The sequence below is a fragment of the Dasypus novemcinctus genome, chromosome 5 (assembly GCF_030445035.2).
Source record: "Dasypus novemcinctus isolate mDasNov1 chromosome 5, mDasNov1.1.hap2, whole genome shotgun sequence".
NCBI classification, from domain to species: domain Eukaryota; kingdom Metazoa; phylum Chordata; class Mammalia; order Cingulata; family Dasypodidae; genus Dasypus; species Dasypus novemcinctus.
Window position 1 is genome coordinate 29183795 of NC_080677.1, and position 11253 is coordinate 29195047.

General features: G+C 46.3%; 1 protein-coding gene across 1 annotated transcript in view; it reads right to left on the reverse strand.

The window, feature by feature from the left end:
- Positions 1–7498: 7498 nt before the first annotated feature.
- Positions 7499–11253, reverse strand: part of MTURN (maturin, neural progenitor differentiation regulator homolog) — a 36668-nt gene continuing 32913 nt past the window's right edge. The window contains exon 4 of the transcript XR_011648796.1: positions 7499–7515. The gene's annotated coding sequence lies outside the window, so the exon portion shown is untranslated. The remainder of the gene's footprint in view (positions 7516–11253) is intronic.

An 11253-nucleotide genomic window follows, 5' to 3' on the forward strand; every position in this document is an offset into this window, starting at 1 on the left:
CTCGCTTGTTTCATTCAACATGTCTTCAAGTTTCATCCACGTTGGAGTATGTTTCAGCACTTCACTTCTTTTTACAGTTGAATAATGTTCCATTGTACATACGTATCACATTTTGTCATCTGTCAATGGGTACTTGAGTTGTTTCCACCTACTGACCATAATGAATAATGCTGCTATAAATATTGGTAACTAGTATCTGTCCCAATCCCTGTTTTCGATTCTTTCGGTCCATTTTTTAAAAAAATATCACAGACGATACTACAATTAACATTCATATCCGCATGTGCAATTATTTCTCCAGGAGGGATTCTTAGAAGTAGGATTGTGAAGTCAAAGGGTTTTGCACATAAAAAGTTTAGTAGAGACTGAAAAATTATCTTTTAAAGTGGCTGAACCAATTTAATTCCCACCAGCAGAGTATGACTGCCTCTGTGTCAATGCTGGACACTATCAAGCCTTTAAAAATTTGCCCAGAATGAGGTCTTATTTTAATTAGCATTTCCTTGATGTGTAGAAAGCTTGAATATGTTTTCATACATTTATTGGTCACTTGTATTTTTCTTCTGTGAAGTGCCTATCTGTATCCTTGGTCATTTTTCTATTGGGTTTTTTATGCCAAGTTATTAATGGAAAGTCTGAGGCCTGGAGAAAGTAAGCTAACTTGCTTAGAGTCCCACAGCTAGTAAGTGGCTGAGCTAGAACTTTTCTTGGCTCTGTCTTACTCTAAAGTACACATCCTCAACCACCAGCTTGTTCTGCCTTCCCAGGTATGATCAGGGTTAACTAAAGAATAAAAGACTGCTGGACTCAGATGGGATCTCCCTTCATAAGACTTTCATGCTAATGTGCTGGAGGTGCAGTTAACGTTGGGATTTAAGATATATTTAGGGGATTTGAATCTCTGGACTGACAATGTGATAGCCAGGTCCTGAGCCTCAACAGACTCCAGCACCTACAATCTGATTTATTGGACTTACCACACTCAGCTAAGATGGAGTTGAAGAAGGAAAACCACCACACCATGGAGCCTAGAGTGATTACAACTGAAAATGGGAGGATTGCATCCAGCATCCATGTGGAATTTGAGCCTCCTCTTGACATAGAGGTGCAATGGACACAACCAATCCAATGTCCACATAGAAGAGGTGGTATTGGATTGAGAAAAGTGGACATGGTGGACGATGGGTATGGGGAAAGGCAGGAAGAGATGAGAGGTGGAGGTGTCTTTGGGACATGGAGCTGCCCTGGATGGTGCTTCAGAGGCAATCACCGGACATTGTAAATCCTCACAGGGCCCACTGGATGGAATGGAGGAGAGTATGGGCCATGATGTGGACCATTGACTATGAGGTGCAGAGGTGCCCAAAGATGTACTTACCAAATCCAATGGATGTGTCATGATGATGGGAACGAGTGTTGTTGGGGGGGGAGAGGGGGGGGTGGGGGAGCGGGGTTGAATGGGACCTCACATATATATTTTTGATGTAATATTATTACAAAGTCAATTAAAAAAAAAAAAGAATAAAAGACTGAAGATTACATAAGGGAACTACTATCCCTCGCCCAGAGAGGTGAGGCTCTTCTTAGAACCTGAAACAACCCAGTTACAAGCTGTTCTCCCTGGCAGGGTTCAGGTGCCACTAGCTTTGGGGGGGTTGGGGGTAGTGGGGGGCTGGGAAAGCCCGGGGGAGGCTGGGCCTACAGAAGAGCTCTAGGGAAGCCACAGGCCACTTGCCTAACCACCAGGTCTGTTGCCCTGCACTGGCCCTGGCTGCCCATGCTACTACAATTAGCAATTGCACATTGCTCCAGAAGACATGGGCAGCCTAAGCGAAATAACCACCTATGGCTTGTGGCCACTTCCCTCCTGGAGCCAACTGGAGCTAGAAAGTCCTTCCTTTTTGGTGCAATTCATTCTCCCAAATCCAAACCCATAAGTCTGACGGCTCTCTGCATCTGGCAGAGCTCAGCTATAAATGTGGAGAAGGAAGGCGCTAGCAGCTGCTGTCAACTCATTCTGACATCACCGTTGTTTGTGGCAGAACAATGCCCTTCTCTGGCAGAGGGAGGCTGGCAGCCCTATTCTACAGCGTCTGCCGGGGACTCAGCAGACTTCTCAGCAGGCCCGAGAAAGCATGTGTGCCCGAGGAATGCCTTCCCTATAAATAGAAGCCACTTGCCGGCTTCCACTGGGCTGGAAGCCTGCACAGTATCCATACCATGCCGTTATTATATATTCTGCACAGGACCAGCTGCAGGCGCAGTAGAGACAGATAATCCTGGGAGAGGAGAGGTACTGTTGGTAGGCAGTTTTTCCAATCAGATAGCCTGGGGCAATAACAGAATCGTGCAGTGTGCAGAGTCCTTGCGCATCTGCGGTGAGCTTCACAGGGAGTCCAAGCGGGTTTGAGATTTTATTTGGCAGGAAAATGAAACTGATTCTTTTCATCACTCCAGACTCACTGACCTATCTTGGACACTGATTCCAACTCCCTGCAAACAAGTTACCAAGACTTAGGGTTCCCTGAGGTAAAAAATGATCTTGCTGGAAGATGCTGCAGGAGGAGCCTGGTCCTGGTCGCACGCAGCGCGGTTTTGCTCTTTAGTAGCCTGGCTCGGGCCGGTGTTGGGGCGCCAGCACAACTCGCTAAGATCTACATGTTCCTTCCCATTCTTTGGGAAGAGTAGGGAAAGGCCACTCTATCTTCTAAGGGCTCTGAAGTGGAAGGGTCAAGGCTATGGTTGGAGTGATCGCAGCTGGTAACCGAGACCTGCCTGAATAGTTTCAGAGAAGATGGGCAGGCCTGTCAACCAGCAATGGGAAAACATATTGGGGCCGGGATGAGAAGGGAGGTGGGGACCCTGGGGTAAGAAATGAGCACCAGTGAGAACCAAGGAACCAGAAAGGAAAGGCAGATGGAAGCTAGAAACAAACGGGGTTCTGATGAACTGGTTGTGCCAATAGCTTCTGTGAGTCAGTGGTCCCGGAGTGGAGGACAGGCCCTGGCAGCTCATTCCTTTTGGTGATTATGAAATTGTGGGACCTGAGGGGCTTTGGTGGGGATTTGTGGGAGACTTTCATAAAGGCAGTGTTTGAAAAATGGTTCCAGGATTCCTGTGCCTCTGAGAAAAGGTGACCAGGGGGCCGGATATATATGTTCTAGATGCAGAAGCCTAGTGACTTTGAGGAATCTCTCAACACTGTGTGAGAGGCACATTGCATTTTTCTGTCCCCTTGATGTCCTACTAGAAATAGGCAGTTTCCTGTGTCTTCCAGAGAGGGTGTATATATAGGTGGGCAGCTTTGGAGACCAGCACCAGCCAACAGAAAGTATTCTTGTGCCTAGGGCAGCCTCTATTCCAGGTGGGAAAAGGCAAAGGAAACAGAAGGGGCCACAGTCTATGCTCCTGCCTTCCCACCAAGAGGCAGCTAGTGCTGCATCTGCTTCATGATTGCCCAGTCATGCCCTGGATGGTCATCCAGGGATTATGGGTGGGGGACACAGAGACCTGTCCCATCTACCCACTCCTGTTCTCATTCTCTCAGAGGCTTGCCAAAAACACCCCCAACTCCTGAATACAGATAGTTATCCTAGGACATGAGGACAAAGGCAGGGTCTCAGGAACTTGTATCCTGGGTGTTCTGCCAAGGACTGGCACTCAACAACACATGAAGCATGACAGCAGGATGATCTTGGAGCAAAGCAGGTCCCCTACCTCCCCTGGGAGAAAGAATAGCATACCCTTCTTCTCCTCACACCCCAGTCATTCATTCATTCCACAAAAATTGCCTGAAAGTCGACTATGTGCTAATACTGTGCTGAGCACTGGGAATACAGTGGAGAATAAACAATCCTTTTCCACATGTAGCTCATTTTCCAGTGGGGTGAACGGGCAGTAAACAAGTAAACAAAGGAACAAACACATACATATTTGACCATGAAATCTCCCTTGTGTCTTCTAGTAAGTGTAATCTTCACCCGGCCAGCCTGTTGGTACAATTATGCCATTGAATACGTAGTGAGCTTGAATTTCTGTGGTCCTCTGATTCAATCTTACTCTTGCTGACCCCTTTGCAATACTTTCATTTCTTTCCCATTGGTGTTGATGGATATCCTGAGCTGGTTAAGTAGTTGTGAGCTCTACTAAAGCACGCTTGCCAAACCCAACTTGGCCTCTTTCCATTATTGTTCCCCGAATGCCCCAGAAGCAATGTGACACCCTGTGCTGAGATACAAAGCTCTGGGGTCTGGCAGAATGAGCTTCAACACTCCCAGCTCTGTCACCATATGAGCTGAGTGCAGCTCCAAGTCCTGGGCCTTTTATCCATTCAAATGGAGTTAAGTGTGGTATCTGTTTAAGGATTTTCTTTTGTGGAATGAGATGTAGGAAGATTACGAAGGACTTGTCCCCAGCACCTGGCACACAGTAACTTCATAACAAACCTAGGTTCCCTCTCCAACACGGGGAATGATTTCTAGCATGGCGGCAGGCTGCATCCCAGGGTTTCTCAAAGTGGGGCCCATGGACCACCTGTATCAGGGCCACCTGAACATTTAGTAATTAGTTTCCTGGGTCCAGCATGCCTCTGGGGTTGGGCCCAAGGATCTACATGTTCCCCAGGTGGTTCTTAAGAACCCTAAAGTTTGAGACTCACTGGTCCACAGTCTTGATTGGTGACCAAGGCTTCTGCCACCCTGAGGATCAAGAAATCACTTTTTAATGGTCAACGCTAAAACTTAATAGCTTTTACAGTGTGGAGAGTCAACTGACTGACAACATCCTCTTCAAAGTACTTCCTGTGTGGAAAGGGGGAGTTTAAATCACCTGGGATCTTCAGCGATTTCTGTCTTGGCTAAATCACCTCCACTCAGTACCCTGATCCCACCAAAGGGAAACATCCATCTTATTTCAGGAGGATGGCAAGTCCCAGCTTCTATCATTTCTGGACACACTGAATTGGACAGGAGGTGGACCTGCCAGCAGCCTGCTCATAAGAGGGGCTGAGGAGCCTTCTTGGGCAGAATTCATCTTAAGGGAAAAATGTCAAGATTCACAAAGTGGGCTCAAGGGTGACATTGGGCAAGGCTGGCTGACAAGGTGATTCTGAATCTGCCACTCAAAGCACTGTCCAACCTTTTGTTCTCAGGGCCCTTTTGTGAATGGCTGGAATAGATGAAACAACCTGAAAGTCGTCACTGGGGCACCACCCTCACTGGTGCTGGCAGCCTTCATAGTCACTGGCAGCAGTGTCTGGAAGACTCAGGGCCAGCGTTGGCAGGCAGCGCAGCAGAGGGCACCTTTGTGGACAACCACTGTACCCGCCTGTGGGCACTGGCAACATAGCTGCCATTTTTGGGTTCTGCAGCATTCATTTGCAGAGACCACTGTGAGTTAAAGTGAGAATGGAGGAGATCACTAGATGCCAGAGGATGGCTCAGAAGACAACTACCCCCAGAATATTTGGGAGCAATCTGAGGGGGATCGGGAATCCCCACAGGATGTGTTAGAGTCAGAACAATGTGAATGTGTGACTGCCGGGGTCTGGGGGAGGATGGATGACCTCAGTAAATGTTCAGAGGTCGGGAAGTGGAATTAGTCACCCCGCCCAAGAGGATGAATCGCCTACTTTCTCCCTCCTTGGTGACATCACTGCTCCCAAGTCCAGCATACAGTGGTGCCAGATGAAGAATTCTATTTCTAGAGGATGCACAAAAGTGCCATTATTTTGATGACAGAATCACAGGCCAAGGTCATTGTATTTCCCAGCAGCTGCTTGGCCCATCTGTACATCTGTAACACTCTCCCTCAGCAGCAGGCAGGCCTGCGCTCCTGGGAGACAACTCTAAGTAGCAAGCAGCCAGCCTGATGCAGCGTTTGTTTTCTTTCGACAAAATTCAATCTGTAGTCACTGGTGCTAAGTTCCAAATAAAGTATTTCAAGTGCACATGGCCAGTTCTGCAGGTGCTTTTCCAGAGTTTAAGAGTGTGGGGTTTTTCCTTACCTGCTCCCCAGGGGAGCAAGGTTTGAAATGTACCGCAGGGAATATTCACTCATGCATTAAGCCAAGGGTTGGCCCTGGTTCTGAAAGGGCTAGATTATAGGGCTGGATTTGGTGAGTTCATTAGCATTGAGCTAGATGTCAGTTTTTGGCTTGCTTCTGGATAAGAGATCTTTTTCAACTTGTGAGGTGTATCTGGAGAAGACACTTCCCACTCACCACGAGGGCATTAGTTGGTGTTTCTAGCATGGCAACAATTTTATAACAAGCCACTCATACTACCTCACTTAGCTCTTCTTGTAACCAATTACAGGAGTCATTTTTGGGAGGGGGCCAGGGTCAGAAAAGGAGTCTTTGAAGGAAGGGGACATAAAAAGAGATCAGGAGAGTTTACCTCTAACCGCTATGCATAACCCACTCCTAGGCCTAATCACCACTTTTAACTTGGGGAGAGGGTGGAATACAGGAGAAAGCAAGCAGTCCTGATAGCTCTCAGGAGGACTGTGGTCACTTTTTAACTAAAGTTGGCCAAGTTACCTCCTCTGCTTCGCCCAGAAAACCTACCCAGGTAAGCACTATGCTTCCTCCCCCACTGCCTGAGCAGAAATCTCCATAAAACAAGGAAGAAACAATGTGAATAGATGACTTCACTCATCCCTTCCCCAACTTTTCCAATACCCTCTTCCTCTTTCTCACCCTCCCCACATTCATACTAGGAAGGAGAGAAACGGACTGCTAGTGTTAGTGCTCAGAATTGTTTCTAGCCACTGCTGGGGAGCTGTCACAAATATGTCAGCTTAAAAAAGGCATGGTTTAAATAACAGTCGATTTACATGCCAGGATTTTTCTCTGAGTACAGTTTGAAAACTAAGAGTACTTGCAAAATAAGGATGTACTTCGGAGGGAATAGCTTTTTAATGATAAAGGTTTGACTTACATCCCCATATGAAATTTAGATAATGAGCTTTGAATTACAAAGGGCCCCATGGAAGGCCAGAAGGGAGAGCAGAGAATGGAAGGATTATGGGGTACGGTCGGAAAGATGGGAGGACCTGAGGACAGCCATCGTAGGGATTCACCCAGCGTGCGAGGCGTCCACCTGGAAGTCTTTTGCACTGTGAGACAGTGGGGGGAGACTGGATACATCACATCTTTTTATTGTTAGATTTACATTCATGATAACATGAAATAAATATCGAAGTCAGTGATTTTTAAATTCCAAGCCCAGTCAAGATCCTCCACAAGTTTGTTTTTTTATAGCTTCTTGCAGCTGAGGCTCCAAGTGGTCCTACCATTTCTGAGTAGAAGAAACTGAGGATCTACAAGACCAAAGGTCATACGGGAAACAAGGGTCAGAGCCAGAAAACCAGCCTTTCCTTATCATCATGTGGCTCCATCCCTCCCTCCTTTACCTTTATGTTCCTTGGACTATTCATATTTTCCAAAGAGCTGTTTTTTACTCACTTGCATTTCAGTTTTCACATCCTTTCTGCTTTCCTTCAATTGTGCATCATCTGGAAAAGAGAAAAGCACTGCCCCTGAGCCTACCGTATGCTCCCTGTGGCCACCACCAGTGAGCCTGGGCTCATGTGCCAGGTGCCCCGGAGGATCACACAGACTCAAGGGCTCAGCGTTGATGATGTGGAATCTTAAAAGTAGACAAGACGATTTGGGGCATCAACATTTCTTACGGGATGCTAGCCAGCTTTCCTTTCCCTACATCAAAGGAAGTGATGATGGCAGAGAGCATCCAAACAAGCAGAAGAGTTTAAAAGTGAAATGCATCATCCGATTTCCACTCACTCCTAGGCAGATTATTTTACTAATTATGATGATTACGCAGCAGGGGTGATGGAATTGAGGGTGTGTGTCTGTTTGCTGCTGAGGCAGGACAGAGTTGGACGGCAGGCTGGAAATGTGTTTGCATGGTACAGGGAGACACACTGAGCTGGAAATTCTATGCGTGTGATGGTGGCTGGAGTGCTCTTTATTAGATATCAGCAGAGAAGAGTTTTATGCTTGCTATCAGGCCCTGGCTTCACTAGAGAGTAAGCTTCTGCACTGCTGGTTGTTTCAGGGTAAGGCTGGGTGGAAGTCCCTTCATTTGGGGAGGGAGCCAAAAGAGGTGCAATTCCTTTGTAAAGGGCTGCTCAGAGGGCAAGTCTTAAGAGGAAAGGAAAAAGAGGGCAAGCAGTTGTTTCCTCAGTCTTGCCCTGGCCTAAGGATCCTCTTGTTTTACACAGCCACTAAATCAGGGGTTCTTAACCTTTTTTGTTCCACAGACCCCTCTGCCAGTCAGGAGAAAAATACAGACCTGTTACTAAGTCCACGCTATACTGTGTATTATGTAATAAATAAATCATACCTGCATCAACATGTCCCCACAAGAATGTTTCTTTTGAATTTTCAATTAAAGCTCATGGACCCCCTGACATCCTTCCATGGAACCCCTGGGGGGTCCATGGACCCAGGGTTAAAAACCCCTGCACTAAATTATTTTTAACACAACTGTTTTCCAAGTTCTTGCAGCCACTTTTGAATCTTTCTCGAGTACATGTATACTGGGGGACAAAATGTATTGGTTACCATCCAGACCCATCCAGCACAGTGGTAAGGAGAAGAGCTGAAGAAATGTTCTCATTTCATTCCATGCAACTGTGGAGATTTTAGAAGATTTAACTGTGGAAAGTTTATGAGTAGGAGTTCTGTAGTACCATATAGTGCTGAGAAAAAAGAACCAGAGATATCATTTAAAGTTAAGGCCAAACCCTATAGCCCTAGTTAAGAAGGCTCTGAGGCCAAACTGCCTGGGCTCAAATTCCAACTCTATCATTTACTGGATGACCTCAGCAAAGTTAATCTCTCTGTGCCTCAATTTCCTCATCTGTGAAAGAATGATATTAATCATAATACCTACCTTCAAGGATTGTTGGGAAGATTAGTTAAAAGGAGCTTATTACAGTGCCTGGTACTTAGCATGTTTAAATAAAATCTTGTGTGTAACAACATGTTATATCCACGTAGTACTGTTTATTTCAAGACAAAACAATGGAAAAGTCATCAGGTTGTTTCATACTTGCGGAGAATCCAGCCAGCACTGGGGAACAGTAACCTTGGACTTTGTCTACATTCACCAGGACCAATAACCATCATTTCAAAACCTACCAGTAATGGTAAAATTACTGATATGCCTGTTATGTGTTAAGGTGTTTTCCCATGAGGCTGATCTTCTGTTACGCTGTGGCAAGTTTTGTTGTCTTCTCCACCAGTATCTCAGTGAAAGGGTCCCAGATTCATCCAAATCACCCATCAAAGAACAAGCCTCAGTACTGTCTGAATATGATGTGGGTCTAATTCAGTAGACAGGGACAACAAAAACGATTAACAGAAGAGGCAAGGGAGGGAAGGGAGAAAAGTCCTTTTATGACGCTTCCCTACCCTGTTGCTTGCTGAGCTAAAAGGGAACCTTGGGAGTTCTGAGGCTGCCCTGGTTTTAGATTTGAACTCGGGTGGTCTGGGAAGCCTGGGCCATTGCTGCATGGTGCTCTTGAGTCCTGTACTGCAGGGTCCCCAGGAGCGTCAACCAGTGTTTACGGGCTCCCAACTACCCCAATGGTGGTCAGAACTTCTAAGGATGCTAATTTCCTCCCCCAACCCCCACCCCAACCTGTCTGGGCCACAGGAAGCCTAATTTGGGTTCTAAGTAGAAATCTGTGGTCCCAATACTGCCTGCCTCACCCTGAAGCTGTTGGAAACTACATGCTGGGCAGTAAAGAGAAACGCCTTGGCTCAGAGCAGAGCAGCCTGTTACCTTGCTCAAAGCAAAATGTGCCTTCGGTTCTTTGGCGTTTTCTCCAGCCCTTCTCGGAGTGAGTTAAATGCCACACCAATTGGTCAATAAGCCATGCTTACTGAGCTGAGAGGCACAGGTGTGAAAGCTGCAGAGAAAGTCAGAGAAGGGAGAAAAATCAACCAGCGTCAAAATGAGGGATTTATATATAAAGAAAAGGACTCTACAGCCTCCTCTCCTGTGCACAGCTGGGGCTATTTACCACTCGCCCTGTTCTGGAGGCCTGCCAGTCCTCATTTCCCAAAGGTTCTGTACAAAGAGACTGGGGCCTAACTACCTTGAACTAGAAAGCCCTTTCTTTATGTGGTGCTGACCTCTAGAGGCTTCCAATTAAAAAGCATCCCAGAGGACCAACTTAATTTCACTGTCGGTTTTTAAATCCTGTGGAAGTACCCTATTTTCCTAGAAAATAAGGAAAAAATATCTTGGCTATTTTAAAAGTTTCCTAATAAGAAATGCCTAGCTTATTATTTGTCTGCCAGACTTTTATACATTTCATTTTTTTCTTCTTCGAAAAGGAAAAGTGGTAGGTCAGAGATAGGGAAAGTTAAGGAAAAGCATAGTGCCAGCTATTTCAGGATGTGTTTCTTGAGTTTGCAAAGTACCAGATGGCTGGGCTTGCCAAATGGAGAAAGGAACATTAGCTCTCCCAGATTCAGGAGGGCGTCGGGCAGAACTATTTGCCAGGCATTCTTGCACACACGTGGCAGGTCTGCCTGCTCTGGCCCTGGTGTGGGGTTCAAACTGTGTGGCAGGAATTTGTTTTGCTTCTTTTAATTCAACCCACAGAGGTCCACAATGTACCCTAAGGCCAATGTGGCATCCTTCCCAACTCAACTTTACAATGGAAGACTCATCGAAAAAAAATGACTTTTCCTTACATCCCTAAGCAAACACCCCAACTCTTCCCATTTTGCTGTGCCTTTTCATTCCATACAACTGATCACAAGGAGGAGGGAAATGTATGAAAGCAGGAGGAAGCAGAGATGTTGGCACTGGGGCTAATATGCATCCACTATATCAGCTGGGGCCTTTGCTTAGTTCTAAAGGGGATCAAAGGGAAGACGGGTTCAAAATTTGAGATGCAGTTTTGCCAGTACCTGTTTCCCAGCCCGTTTTGTGAAAACATTGACTGTGAAAACTCTGCTTTCCACCCTCCCCACCAATATCACCAGCAAAGACAAAATACAGTCCACAGTGAGAGGGCAGATGGGGCCTCTGAATTAAGTTCCACACTCTCTTTTTTACAGATCAGGAAACAAAGGTCAGGGAAGCTGTGGGTGGTGCAGTCGGTCAGAGAGGGGTCCGGGCTGGATCACTTTCCCCAGCCAACCTAATTCGGAAAGAACAGTCGCCAAGGAGAAATGTGGCAATTTCTATAATCAATCCCTGAATTTAAAAG